This window comes from Narcine bancroftii, chromosome 9 (genome assembly GCF_036971445.1).
Source record: "Narcine bancroftii isolate sNarBan1 chromosome 9, sNarBan1.hap1, whole genome shotgun sequence".
In the NCBI taxonomy this organism is placed as follows: Eukaryota; Metazoa; Chordata; class Chondrichthyes; order Torpediniformes; family Narcinidae; genus Narcine; species Narcine bancroftii.
Window position 1 is genome coordinate 77,477,370 of NC_091477.1, and position 14,382 is coordinate 77,491,751.

Genomic DNA, 14,382 nt, shown 5'->3' on the forward strand with positions numbered 1-14,382 from the left:
GATTCGAGCATATTGGAACCCAAAATGGATCATTTACTGCAACTTTAAAGACTGCTGGAACTATTTGTATCTATCAAATTCCTCCAGGAGAGCGAAGATTGTCAAGGCAATGAAGAATAGATATTTTCAAATGTTAATGGAAGTTAGTGTGCTTCTGTATTTTGTTTTCTATGCCACTTTGACCATGGCATCATGTTTGTGTAACTTCACAGCCAACACTATATACTAAATAGCAGGAACTAATCCTTTTCCAACACTAAAGGGATTCTGAAAATCTCTGTGCATTTTACTTTTGTCATGCAGTAAAAACTATATTCACCCAGCAGAAATAGAATGCAGAAATCCGACCAGTGCTTATCAATGTTTGTGCCCTCTCTGAAGCTCCAGGATCAATGTTACCTTTTCCTCCTGATTACACAATAGCTTTACTTTCGCTTTAATTATCAGAATTCACTGGTGTAGTCTTTGTAATCGGCCGTTGTGTTGCAAAGATATTGAAACAACATTTTCATAGCTTCTGAACTCTCATGTTATTTCAGGCAACAAAAAAAATGTTGCAATCCACTTCTCACTTTTAACACAAACACTAAAAAGAAAGAAAATGAGAAGAGAATGACATGTAATAGTATGAGTATTATGGGTTGTCATTTTGAAATGTGAATAGAAGGGCAATATTATATATGTCTGCTCTGAGCCATAAGTGGCAGGAAGTCGATGTTTTTTTTTGCTTTCATACAAAGTGCACTGTTAATATTTGATTTTTAAATTGCCATTTCGTATTTCTCGACACAAAAGCGATGGCTTCACTCTTCTCATTCTGCTAAATGGGATTTTGTATGGTACATCACGTACTTCAGTTGTCCTACATTTTGTGGGACTTCAGAGACCAGAAGTCCCCAATGGTACTGAATCGTTCAGCTCTCATTAATAAAGTGATCATTCCATGCTTCTTAATTAGTTTTCATTTGATAATTACAAAAATAATTGAAGTGCATTCGGTGTATAATTGAGTTGGCATATACTTAACCCAACTGATCCCATCTGTCTCGCCCCTTCCATTGAGTCAGTAAACAGGAGAGAGATCAGTGATGTACACTCTTGCATCATTGTACTGCATGCAATTTAGCAACAATTTGACGACGAGGCTATTAAGCTCTGAGTTCATCTCCATGTAAAGGCAAAGTGGTACAATTGATTCCATGCTTGTCAGTTATATTTTTAAAAGGTCAGTTTGTTAAATTGGTGATCAGTTTGTGATTCTCATTACTATGTTATCAAGCTGGTTGTGCTCCAAGTGCAGAGTTTGAAGGAACATTTTGTCCTTCGATTGCTACTGCTAAACCGTATCTGGAGATGCTCTCAAATTTAGTGAACTGATTCATGCTCGCATTTAGTTCCATTGAAATCAATGAGACAGATCAAACTGGCCCAGGCTGCTGGCAGGAATGAAATGAGAAAACCTGCAGATTCTGGGGTCAAGTACAAATGGGCTGAAGAAATTCAGCAGGTTTCGCAGCATCCATAGGAAGCAAAGGAGAAACAAAGTTTTGGGCTTGATTTGCTGCATTTCTTCAGAACATTTGTGTGTTGCTGCCTGGATTTCCATCCACAATCCCCCACACTCCTCATTGAACTGGACTAGGTTGAGAAAGCAGGTCTCACTCATCTTTCTTCCCCATATCTTGTAGCAAGATATAAGAACAGCACAAAATCAGGAGGGAGGAACTTGCAAAGATCACCAGGGAAGTGGAACTGAGCAAATTGATGGAACTGTAGGCTAATCATTCTCCAGGTCTTGATGTTTAGGGGTGATAAAAGAAGTGGTTAGTAAGATTATTAGTATTTAATATGAATTGAATTGTTTATTGTCACAAGTACCAAGATATAGTAAAACCTATATTTTGCGTGCTATCTAGACCCATCAACTCATACAGAAGGTTGTGCAATTATATAATAAGACAATAAACAAATGACAGTGTGGGGAGTAATGCAAAAGAAAATTGAAAAATGAAGAGTGCAGTGAAGGGCCATCATAATTGCCCAATAAGTGATCTTTTTAAGAAACTGATAACAGCAGGAAGTGCTCAAGATGGCAGTGATGTGACTGCAGCTCTCTAGACTCAGGTGTCTTCTTCTTTGGCTTGGCTTCGCGGACGAAGATTTATGGAGGGGGTAAAAAGTCCACGTCAGCTGCAGGCTCGTTTGTGGCTGACAAGTCCGATGCGGGACAGGCAGACACGATTGCAGCGGTTGCAAGGGAAAATTGGTTGGTTGGGGTTGGGTGTTGGGTTTTTCCTCCTTTGCCTTTTATCAGTGAGGTGGGCTCTGCGGTCTTCTTCAAAGGAGGTTGCTGCCCGCCAAACTGTGAGGCGCCAAGATGCATGGTTTGAGGCGTTATCAGCCCACTGGCGGTGGTCAATGTGGCAGGCACCAAGAGATTTCTTTAGGCAGTCCTTGTACCTTTTCTTTGGTGCACCTCTGTCACGGTGGCCAGTGGAGAGCTCGCCATACAACACGATCTTGGGAAGGCGATGGTCCTCCATTCTGGAGACGTGACCCATCCAGCGCAGCTGGATCTTCAGCAGCGTGGACTCGATGCTGTCGACCTCTGCCATCTCGAGTACTTCGACGTTAGGGGTGTAAGCGCTCCAATGGATGTTGAGGATGGAGCGGAGACAACGCTGGTGGAAGCGTTCTAGGAGCCGTAGGTGGTGCCGGTAGAGGACCCATGATTCGGAGCCGAACAGGAGTGTGGGTATGACAACGGCTCTGTATACGCTTATCTTTGTGAGGTTTTTCAGTTGGTTGTTTTTCCAGACTCTTTTGTGTAGTCTTCCAAAGGCGCTATTTGCCTTGGCGAGTCTGTTGTCTATCTCATTGTCGATCCTTGCATCTGATGAAATGGTGCAGCCGAGATAGGTAAACTGGTTGACCGTTTTGAGTTTTGTGTGCCCGATGGAGATGTGGGGGGGCTGGTAGTCATGGTGGGGAGCTGGCTGATGGAGGACCTCAGTTTTCTTCAGGCTGACTTCCAGGCCAAACATTTTGGCAGTTTCCGCAAAGCAGGACGTCAAGCGCTGAAGAGCTGGCTCTGAATGGGCAACTAAAGCGGCATCATCTGCAAAGAGTAGTTCACGGACAAGTTTCTCTTGTGTCTTGGTGTGAGCTTGCAGGCGCCTCAGATTGAAGAGACTGCCATCCGTGCGGTACCGGATGTAAACAGCGTCTTCATTGTTGGGGTCTTTCATGGCTTGGTTCAGCATCATGCTGAAGAAGATTGAAAAGAGGGTTGGTGCCAGAACACAGCCTTGCTTCACGCCATTGTTAATGGAGAAGGGTTCGGAGAGCTCATTGCTGTATCTGACCCGACCTTGTTGGTTTTCGTGCAGTTGGATAATCATGTTGAGGAACTTTGGGGGACATCCGATGCGCTCTAGTATTTGCCAAAGCCCTTTCCTGCTCACGGTGTCGAAGGCTTTGGTGAGGTCAACAAAGGTGATGTAGAGTCCTTTGTTTTGTTCTCTGCACTTTTCTTGGAGCTGTCTGAGGGCAAAGACCATGTCAGTGGTTCCTCTGTTTGCGCGAAAGCCGCACTGTGATTCTGGGAGAATATTCTCGGCGACACTAGGTATTATTCTAGACTCAGGTGTACATTACCTTTAAATATGAAGCCATGCACAATGTCTGAGGCACTCGAACCAGCAGATGACAACCAAGGAGTGCTTGAGGGATCTACTGTGGCCTAAAAAAATTCACTGGCAGTGACTCTGGCTCCATCTGAGGAGTGTCCATTGTAGAAGTCTTGACAGCTGAGGTGGGCACCGGGAATGTTGGCGTGGAGGCTTGGAGGACAGCAGTGCAGCCTAAGCGACCGGTGTAGAGGCCGGGGCAGCCCAGCCTGGAGTCAGGACAACCGACATGGAGCTGCAGCAACCAAGGTGAAGCCAAGGGTTTGTCGCTGGGTGAAGTTGGCAGACGTGCTTGAGGGGATGCCTCACCGAGGTTATGGAGCTGAACTGTAGACTGTTTGCGGAGCCGTCATGAGGGGCCTCGCTGTGGGGGTTGGTGGCAATGTGGGTGCCTTTGGGGCATGGAGGTGCCTATACTCTAACCCCAGGCACCAGAGAATGTGAATGGAGAGACTCCTTAATCGAGTTACTGCGGTCTTTCAACCCTGATGGTGCTAGTGTTGGTTTCTAGTCGAAGTAATGGTGGCACAGATTTTTCATTTTCTTTTTATAATTGCAACTGTAAAATAAATTTAGTTTTGCTTCTAATTTAAGTATTTTTATGTAATGGTTGAGTCTAAAGTCTAAATTGTGTTGTCTAACGTGTCTTGAATTTTACCCTAACGATGCACCAGTCTTGAAGAGTGCTTCATTATAACTGCCACAGCTTTAAGAAGTGATGATAAACTTTGACTTTGTATTGATTCCTTGACCTCAGATAAAAATCTTGGCTTCGCTTTTATCATGGTTGACTAAGGAACCGCAACCCCTGCGCAGATAGTCTGGGCTTGTAGGGAACAGAGCTGAGTTGGCCGTGCCAGTGCGTTTAGGCAGCCTGTCACTCCCCACGTGTCTCTCCAGCCCATTACTATTCTGTGAGATGACGGTCTTGTCCAATGTCTAGTCTTTTGTGTTTGTTGATTATGCGCTTTGTGTATTCTTTTATTAATTGGTGTACAGCACTTTGGGGCAACATTCCGTTGTGTTTAAAATGTGGTATATAAATAAATATTCAATTCAACCAAAGAAACTATGCTTGAATATGAACGTGCATGGCTTCAGGGATATGCTAAATTTCCTCAGACTTCAAAGAAAGTAGAGTCTTTGGCTGCTTTCTTAGTAGCCACATCAACATGGTTGGTCCAGGCAAGTTGTTAGTGATATTAACCCCTAAGGAAGTTTTCTACCATCTCTATTTGAGCACCATTGATATGTACAAGGACTGTGCTCCTCTCTATTTGCTGAACAAATCTCTTTCATTTTGATGACCTTGAGGGAGAGGCTGACACCATGCTACCAGGCTCTCTATCTCCTTCCTATACTCTGTCTCATTGTTGTCTGAGATTTGTCCTTTGACAGTGGTGTCACCTGCATACTTGTAGAAGGAGTTAGAGCAGAGTTTGGCCACTCAATCTCGAGTACAAAGGCAGTATCGTAAGCAGCTGAGTACACAGCCTTGCAGGGCACTTGTGTTGAGGATTATTATGGAGGAGGTGTTGTTCCTAATCCTCACAGCTTATGGTCTGTAGGTAAAGAAGTCAATGATCCAGTTACAGTGCTCCATGTCTTCAACTTCCTCTAGAATCAGAGGGGTTTGCATTCAATCAAAAAGAACAAATATAATTTCTTTCCTCATAAAAAGGAGCTAGAATAGGAATCTACAGGCCAGTGAGCTTAATATCTTTTATGGGGAAAATATTAAAAGCTATCATTACAAACATTACAGCAGAACACTTAGGAAAATTCAAGTTGATCCGAAGCCGCAATGATTTTGAGAAAGGATATTTGAGCAATATGCTGAAATTAATTTATATTTTAATTTCAAGATAAAACATGGTAGCATCTAGCCCACAAGCCCATACCACCCAAAAACATCTTTGTGATAAATTAACCCTACCAACCCTGTAAGGTTTTGGAGAGTGGGAGGAAACTGGAGCACTCGGAGAAAGCTCTCGTAGACACGAGGAAAGCGCATAAACTTCTTACACACAGCATGGGATTCAAACATGAGTCACTGCCACTGTAATAGCTCTGTGCTAACCACCTAATAACAGTGGAACCGGTGGATGGGCTATACCAAGATATCCAGAAGGCTAATAATAAGATGCTGGATCCTATTATGACATGGACAGAGGGTTGGCTGGCTGACAGGAAACATACAGTTGGCATACATGGGTCTTCGAGTTGACAAGAATGAATAATGTGCCACAGGGATTGGAGCAGCAGCTGCAAATTTTAACAATTCACATGTTAAGTTGGCTGAAGGCACAATGGTAGGCAGGAAAGTAAACTAAGAAGGTAAGCTGAATACAAAAGGAAAGGTTATGCTTTTGTCACACCAGATATTGATGACACCTCACTTAAAGAAGGGTGGAAGTTTCCTGGAAAGATTTCAGAGGTGTACTTGAACAGTACCTGGAGTTTGCAGGTACTTGACTGAAGTTGGACAGGTGAGCCTTGCATCTGCTGGAGTTTAGAAGAGTGAGAAGTACTTGACTGAAGCACCGACAATCCTTTGAGATCTTGACAGGGTGGATATGGAGAGAATGCTTCCTCTCTCAGATGCATCTAGAACCTTAAAACAAAGTCACCCAGTTAAGATCAAGGTGAGGTGATTGTATTCTCAAACTATGAGGCTTGAAGTGTTGGAAGTCCAGTACTTCCATGGTTAAAAGTACACGAGTAGGAGGAGGAGTAAGATCAGAATGTAAATGGGTCCGATCTCATTGATACTCTCACTAATTCCTGCCATCCAGGTCAAAATAATTCTCCATTTCTTAATTCATTAGAGATTATTCATTCAATAATGCATGTCAGCTAGCAAGAAAATATAATATACTCTATCACATGAATATTGTTGAGAGTATCAGTGCATTGCCTGCATGAAAAGCAGTCATTCAACAGATTAAAGCACTTCACCTATCCATCCAAGTTTTAATTCACACAGCTTCACAATGGTCCATAATTAGCTGCCTGCTACATGTGCAACAGACTGAATGTGTTGTGAAGAACCTTATTTATCTGGCAACCACTACCGACTTGTGACCCATCAATCATAGCTAATCAACATCAGCACTGAGGTGCGTCCCATGTATCACAACTGTCCTTGGACAATTCTTTCGGTGCAACCTTTGACAATCGACCTATTTTGTGTAAATTTTAGCTCTCCAGGAGAGCTCAGACACACTGTAATTATTTTTTTCTTGTTGGGCAGTTCATCATGAGAACTGCAAAGTTTCAACATCATCGGTCCGTGAAAACAAGCATTGACTGATGTGCAACCCAGAACTACTCGTAAATGTAACCATAGCCACAAACTTCAAATCTCAGAACTGATGTATTCCAACATTATAAATATCACAACTTATATTACTTTGAACCCAACCTTAATTTATGTGGACCGATATAATAATGGAAACAGCAATATTATACTAATATGTGTTCATTTAATTATTCAATCATTTGAAAACATTTTAGAAGAATCAGAATTCATTGTCATGAACAAGTCACGAAATTTGAGGTTTTGTAGGAGCATCACCAGTGGAAACAATCATATAATCACTTTTACAACAATAATTTAAAAAAAATAGTGCCTGTAAAGTAAGACATTGCCTTTAGTTCATTAATAAATCATGAATATGATGGCAGTGAGGAAGAAGCTGTCCTTGTGCTGTTGAGTGCTCATCTTCAGGCTCCAGTACCTTTTTCCTAATGGTAGCAGAGTGAAGAGGGCGTGGCCTGGGTGGTGGGGGTCTTTGAGAATAGAGACTGGTTTATTAAGATACTACCTAACAATGACCTCGATGGAGTAAAGGCTGGTGCATGTGATATCACAGACTGAGTTAACAACCCTCTGGAACTTTTTCTTGTCCTGAGGATTGGCGTGTCCATACTAGATAGTGATGCAACCAGCCAGAATGCCCTCGTAGAAGTTTTCAAGAGTCTTCAGTGACATACTGAATCTCTTCTATCGCAAGGTATAGCCACTGATAAGCCTTCTTCAAGATTGCATTGACTTGGAGGCTCCAGGACAGATCTGGAGATGCTGACACCCAGGAATTTGAAGTTCTTGACCCTCTCCACTACTGAGCCCTTGATGAGGACTGGGTTCTGTGGCCCTGACTTTCTCCTGAAGTCCACAATCATCTCCTTGGTTTTGCTAATGTTGAGTGCAAGATTGTTGGCATGAGACCACTCAATGAGCTGATCTATCTCCCTCCTGTACACTTCCTCATTGCCATTTGTGATTCTGCCGACAACTGTGATGTCATCGGCAAATCTGTAGATGGCATTGGAATTGTTCCTGGCCACACAGTCATGAGCGTATAATGAATAGAGCAGTGGGATAAGCACACATCCTTGAGGTGCACCTATGTTGATAATCAGTGAGGAGGAGCTGTTGCTTCCAATTCATACTGACTGTGGTCTTCCGATGAGGAAGTGCAGGATCCAGTTGCAAAATGGGATGCAGAGGCCCAGAGTTTGTAGCTTCTTGACAGCACTGAGGGAATAATGGCGTTGAAGGCTGAGCTGTAGTCAATGAGCAGCTGTGTGTATGACTGCTGTTCTCAAGGTGTTTCAGAGCTGAGTGGAGAGCCACCGACATTGCATCTGTTGTGGAGCGATTGTCACGGTAGGTGAATTGCAGTGGGTCCAGACACTTGCTTAGGTATGTGTTTCTGGCCATGATTAGAAAGTATGTAATCACAATAGTAGTTAGTGCTACTTGGTGATAGTCATTGAGGCAGCTCACACAGGTCTTCTTAGGCACTGGGAAGACTGATGCCCTTTTGAAGGAGGTGGGAAACTCTGACTGCAGCAATGAGAGGTTGAAAATGTCTGTAAACACTCAGGTTAGTTGGTTGGTGCAGATTTTCAGTACCCTGCCTGATGGTGTAAAATGAGGTTCTGATGTTCTCCTCAGAAGCCAATTTTGTGGGGTACTCAGCCTTTGTAGGGATTCTAGTAGGCACTGTTTGGTTCTCCTTCTGAAAGTGGGCATAGGTGTTCAGCTCATCAGGTAATGAAGCTTCACCACCATCTATAGTCACATTTGATCAAATTTATCTATTAGAAACAGAAATGTGAAAAATTACTAACTGATTTGTTCACTTTCTGCACATGTTGGTAGGAGAGAAAGAAAATAAAGTAATATTTGAATATGGATAGGATCACAAATTAGATTTAGGTAAATAAAGTATTTTATAAAGATATAAAATTTTACAGCATGGAAACAGTCATTTGACCAAACTGCCCCCAAGTTGTTTGCTTGAACTAGTTTCATTCAGGTCATGTCCCTCTGAACCTTTCCTATCCATGAACTTGTCTAAATGTATTTTAAACATTACCACTATACTCACCTCGACCACTTCCTCTGGCAGTTGGCAAATGCAAGTTTTTCAGCAAGTTAGATGCATCATCAGGATTTTGGCATTTAAAATTGGGTGAAGCAAGTTCAAGACTGTACACGTTCAATGGTCCAGATTCCTAAGGTGACCCTTCGGAATTGCCTCAGCTCCTGAAGTGGATCACAAAACTCTCCATATGGTCTATGAGCACTTGGACAGAGTTGATACCTCAATGGATGACATCATAGTTTGGGGAACCACGAGAATGGAGCTTGATGAGAGACTAAGGAAAATGCTGGAGGCAACAAGGAAAGCAAACCTGAGAAATGCCAGCTCGGGGTAACAGAATTGACATCTTTAGGAGATTTTATTGGCAGTGAGGGCATCAAACCAGATTCCAGAAAGGTGTCCACCATTGGGAACATGCCAAGGCCACAGTGCAAAAAGGACGTACAGAAGTTTAATGGAATTGTCAACCATATGGGTAAATTCATATCCAACCTCTCAGAAAAGATGGCTCCATTGAGAAGACTAACAGAAAAGAACATTGAATGGGAGTGGAATCACGAGCATGAAAAGTCATGGAGGGAACTAAAGAAACGGCTCACAGAGGAACCAGATCTGAGGTTTTATGACCCAGCGTGACCCATCAAGATATCATCAGATGCATCACATAGTGGGCTTGGAGCAGTTCTTCTGCAAAAATATGATGACTGGCAACCCACTGTGTATGCATCACGCTCAATGACAGGTGCAGAGACGCGATACGCTCAAATTAAAATGGAGCTGCCACATACACCTGTGAAAGATTTTATCAGTTTGTGTCAGGACCAGCAATTAGTGAAGAGACTGACCATAACCCCTTGATTGCATTGTTCCAAAAGCGATTAAATGAACATCCTCTGAGAATACAAAGAATAATGATTAGGCTGCAACGCTGTACACTGACTGTGGCATATAATCTGGGTAACCTAGTGTACACTGCAGACACATTGCCTAGAGCTGTTGACACAAAGGAGCCCGCAAATACTAAAATGGATGAAGATGTGAATGCTTTGTGGATATGATCAGAAGCAAAAATGGAGCTCATAAAGTCAAACAAAGATGAAACATGGAGACAACTGAGAAAACAAAATCTTGGATGGATAGCCCAACATGAAGCAGGACCGCTCACCTGATGTTTCAGCGTACTTAAACTGCAGGGCAGAAGTATCAATGGTTAAAGACATCATCTACAAAGGAACTAAAATCCTTATCCCAAAGAGTCTGAGAAAAGAGATGCTAAAAAGGATCCATGGAGGTAATCTCAGAATCAAATAATGTAAGAAAAGTGCACGAGAAATGATGTACTGGCCAAGAATCAACAATGATATAACAAATGAAGTGTCAAACTATACAATATGCCAGAAATATCAAGCAAGCCACCCTGCAGAACCACTAAAGCCACACCCAGCACCACACAGACCTTACCAGAAGGTAGGCGCTGACCTATTCGAATGTCAAGGGAAGGACTATCTTGTAGTCACAGACTATTACTCCCTGTATCCAGAGGTGTGTAGACTGAACACCACGATTTCAGATGCTGTAATAACAGGTATTAAAACCATATTCTCCAGACATGGTGTGGTAAGTGAGGTCTTCGCAGACAATGGATCCCAGTTTTGCAATTTAAAGTTCCAACAGTTTGCCAAAGAGTGGGACTTTCTACACACCATGTCAAGTCCTCATTTTCCACAGTCCATTGGTCTAGTGAAAAAAAAAATCAGTACAGACAGTGAAAAGACTGATGAACAAGGCAAAAGACAATGGAATGGACTTCTACCAGAGTATGCTAGTATACTGCACAATGCCTCCTGATTATGGTATGTCACCAACACAACTCCTTATGGGACATAGTCTAAGATCAAACCTACTCAATTCAGGAGAACCTCTTAAAAATAATAGAGGAGGAGAAAGTGAGGAAGTTCAAAGAACAACAGAAAGAAAAGCAAAAGTATTACTTTGACAGAGGAACAAAAAACCTACCGCAACTCCATACCGGTGACCAAGAAAGGCTAAAAGACTAAACAAACTTACGGACTCAGAAGGGAACTGTCCTTAGTGAAGTCCAGCCAAGATCATACACCATTCAGACAGATGAAGGTGCTGTTCTGTGAAGAAATCATCAAGATCTTCAAATGGGACCAGCCACAGTAGATGGAAAGATGGATACTATTGAACAACCTGAATACACAGCTGAGAAGTCAATGTTTGAGGCAACAACTCAAATTCAAGGTCAATCAATCAAGAGATTGTCAAGACACATGAATCCTCCTAAGAGACTAATTGAGCAAATTTAAAGACTCCTGTTGTAGAATGAAGTAATGCTATCTTATTCACTCTTCAAGTTTTAGTGTATGTAAATGTGAACACACAAAACACATTTAAAAATGTTAAAAAATGTTGATAATAATGAAAATGTAAGTTCTTGGGGTTAAATTTAAAATTGCAGAGTTATACAAAGAAAGCATGTTAGTTAAAAGTAAGGTACATTTGCTTTAAGAAAGGGAGATGTAATTATAGTGATCATGGTTGAAATGCAACTAGCAATGCCTTACTGTTTGATTAGACTTGGCTGCTGACACAGTATGAAGATCTGTAATGGAGACTTCCAGCCTCATGGCCTGACTCATGTGCTGTTTACAATAACTTTAAAGTAAAGAACCTTTTCCTTCATCCATGTGCTGTCTAAGAAATCACACATACAAATACAAGATGAAACACATATCTACCATCTTCTCTGTGAAAAACATACCCCTCAGGTTCCTTCTAAATGTTAAATCAATGCCCTCTAGTTTTAGACTTCCCTACTTTGGGAAAAATAGATGATGACTATTTAGCTATCTATGCCCCTCATGATTATACGTCCATAAAGTCTTTCCCTCAGCTTTCAGGGAGAAAAGTCCCAGCCTATCCACTCTCTCCTTACATCTCAAGCCCACCTTCTGAAGAACATCCTTGTGAATCTTTTTTTTTCCACTCTTTCCAGATAAATGAGGTATTTCCTATAGCACAATGTACCCCAAGTAGGGTTTCATTATTGTTTTGTGCCATTGCAACATGTTGACCAGTTCCTTTTTCCAGCACTGTTTAGAGGATATGGAAATTGCATTGCCTTGTGGTGTCCACAGCTGTAAGCTACTTTATATATGTTGAGATGTAGGTCCAACATGACTGTTGGCCATTTGATCTCAGTTGAGTTAACAAAATTTATTTTAGTCATTAATGACCTGACTGCATTTCTCATATAGTTTGAAGGTGATAAGTAATGATTCGGGTAGCATTACTGGTTAACCTGCCTTCACCTTGACCCCACCCCCTTAGAGGTCCATACAGGAGGTCCACATAGCTCCTATCTTGACTTTCTATATTTGATAGTTTTTTTCCATTGTTTATTAAACTCCATATGTCACTGATTTTCCTTTGGTGCAAATTTTGCTGAACTGTCTTTGTCAAGATCTCTACTTATTTCCAGTGTCATGTCATAGACAAATTAAACCAGACTTGCCCAAAGGTTAGGATCATCAGTTACTCCTGAGAACAAATCCCACAGCTCTCAACATGAAGACTGTGCATACACTGGTCATTATCTATTATTTGAGAATGTGATGCAGAGTGATGAACCCAGGTACATCCTGTGGTTAACAAGATTTTATGTGCTGATGTGTCCCACATGTATTTCTCTGCTCAGTCAGAGGACCACCATAAGGTAACAATTAATTGGTTTCACATGAAATACAGGGATGAAAATAATCTGACTGTATTATAAGCTACTTCACTTCACTACCTGACAAAGAAAATCATGAAGCAGCTCAGCTGATGGATTAAATTCATGTTGTAGGCTAACCATCCATACAAATAGCTGGCATTAACCTTACTTTATAATGTTCTTAAATTCATTCCTCAACCTAGAATCCATCAAACCCACCATCTCAAAGATGTAAAATTTTTCTGCCTCGCTGTATCACACAGTATTTCCGTGATTTATGAACATTCAATTAATGACCTTTTGGCAATTACACCATTGACTGGTTGTGGGATCTACTTTCAATCTACAAACCAATTTTTCACTGCAATAAATAACACACCGCTAGTGTTCGCACAAGAGAACAAATTCCCACAATGCAACATGCTCAGTCTTTTTGATATTTGAACTTTCCCTTTTATTCCTTCCATAAATTAGGGAATGACTGTTATTTAGCTAGTGATTTTGCAGAGTAACGGGCAGACAATAGTTTAGACTTAACCCCTCCTTACCTTCTGTGTCACGGATCAGCCAGTTAAAGTGCCAAGCAAAACCAGCACCTTTTCCACCCACCTTCTTCACCAAAATCCCTTCTTCCGGATGCTGTAAAAGGTCAATTGTTTTCCTAGCTGAATCTTCTCCCTTCATTAAGTGAGACATGGAATATAGAATATTGAACATTGTAGCACAGTACATGTCTTTCAGCCCATGATGCTTTGCTGACCTATGTAAATATACTCCATGACAATCTAATCCTTCCCTACCTCACACCCATGACCTTCCATTTTTTTCTTGCATCCATGTGTCTATCTAAGAATCTTTTAAATGTCCATATTTTATTAACCACCACCACCACCACCACTCCTGGTAAAGCATTCCAGGCATTCACTAATCTCTGACTTCTCCCTTCAACTTTTCTCCACTCACCTTAAACATATGTCCTCTGGTGTTTTCTATTGTCCTATTGGGAAAAGGATGCTGGCAGACCACCCTATCCTCACCCCTCATAATCTCATGTTCCTCTATTGTCACTTCTCATCCTTCGTCACTCTAAAGTAAAAAAAAACAACCTTGCTTCATAGGACATGCTCTCCAATCCAGGCAACATCCTGGTAAATCTCCTCTGCACCATCTCTGAAGCTTCTACATCCTTCCTGTAATGAGATGACCAGGACCAAAGGCAACACTCCAAGTGTAGTCTAACCAGAGTTTTACAGAGCTGCAATATTTTCTCATGGCTCTGAAACTCAATCTCCTGACAAATGTAGGCCAACATACTATACACCTCTTCAATCAACCTTATCAACTTCCGCTGTAACCTTGAGGGATTTAGGAAACTGGACATCGAGGTCCCTTTGTTGGTCTACACTGTTAAGAATCCTGCCATTAACTACATGTCCACCTTCAGGTTAGACCTTCCCAAGTGCATCATTTCACACTGATCCAAAATGAAATCCATCTGCCACTTTTCTGCCCAACTCTGCTCCCTGTCTACATCCTGTTGTAACCTACTATGGCTTCC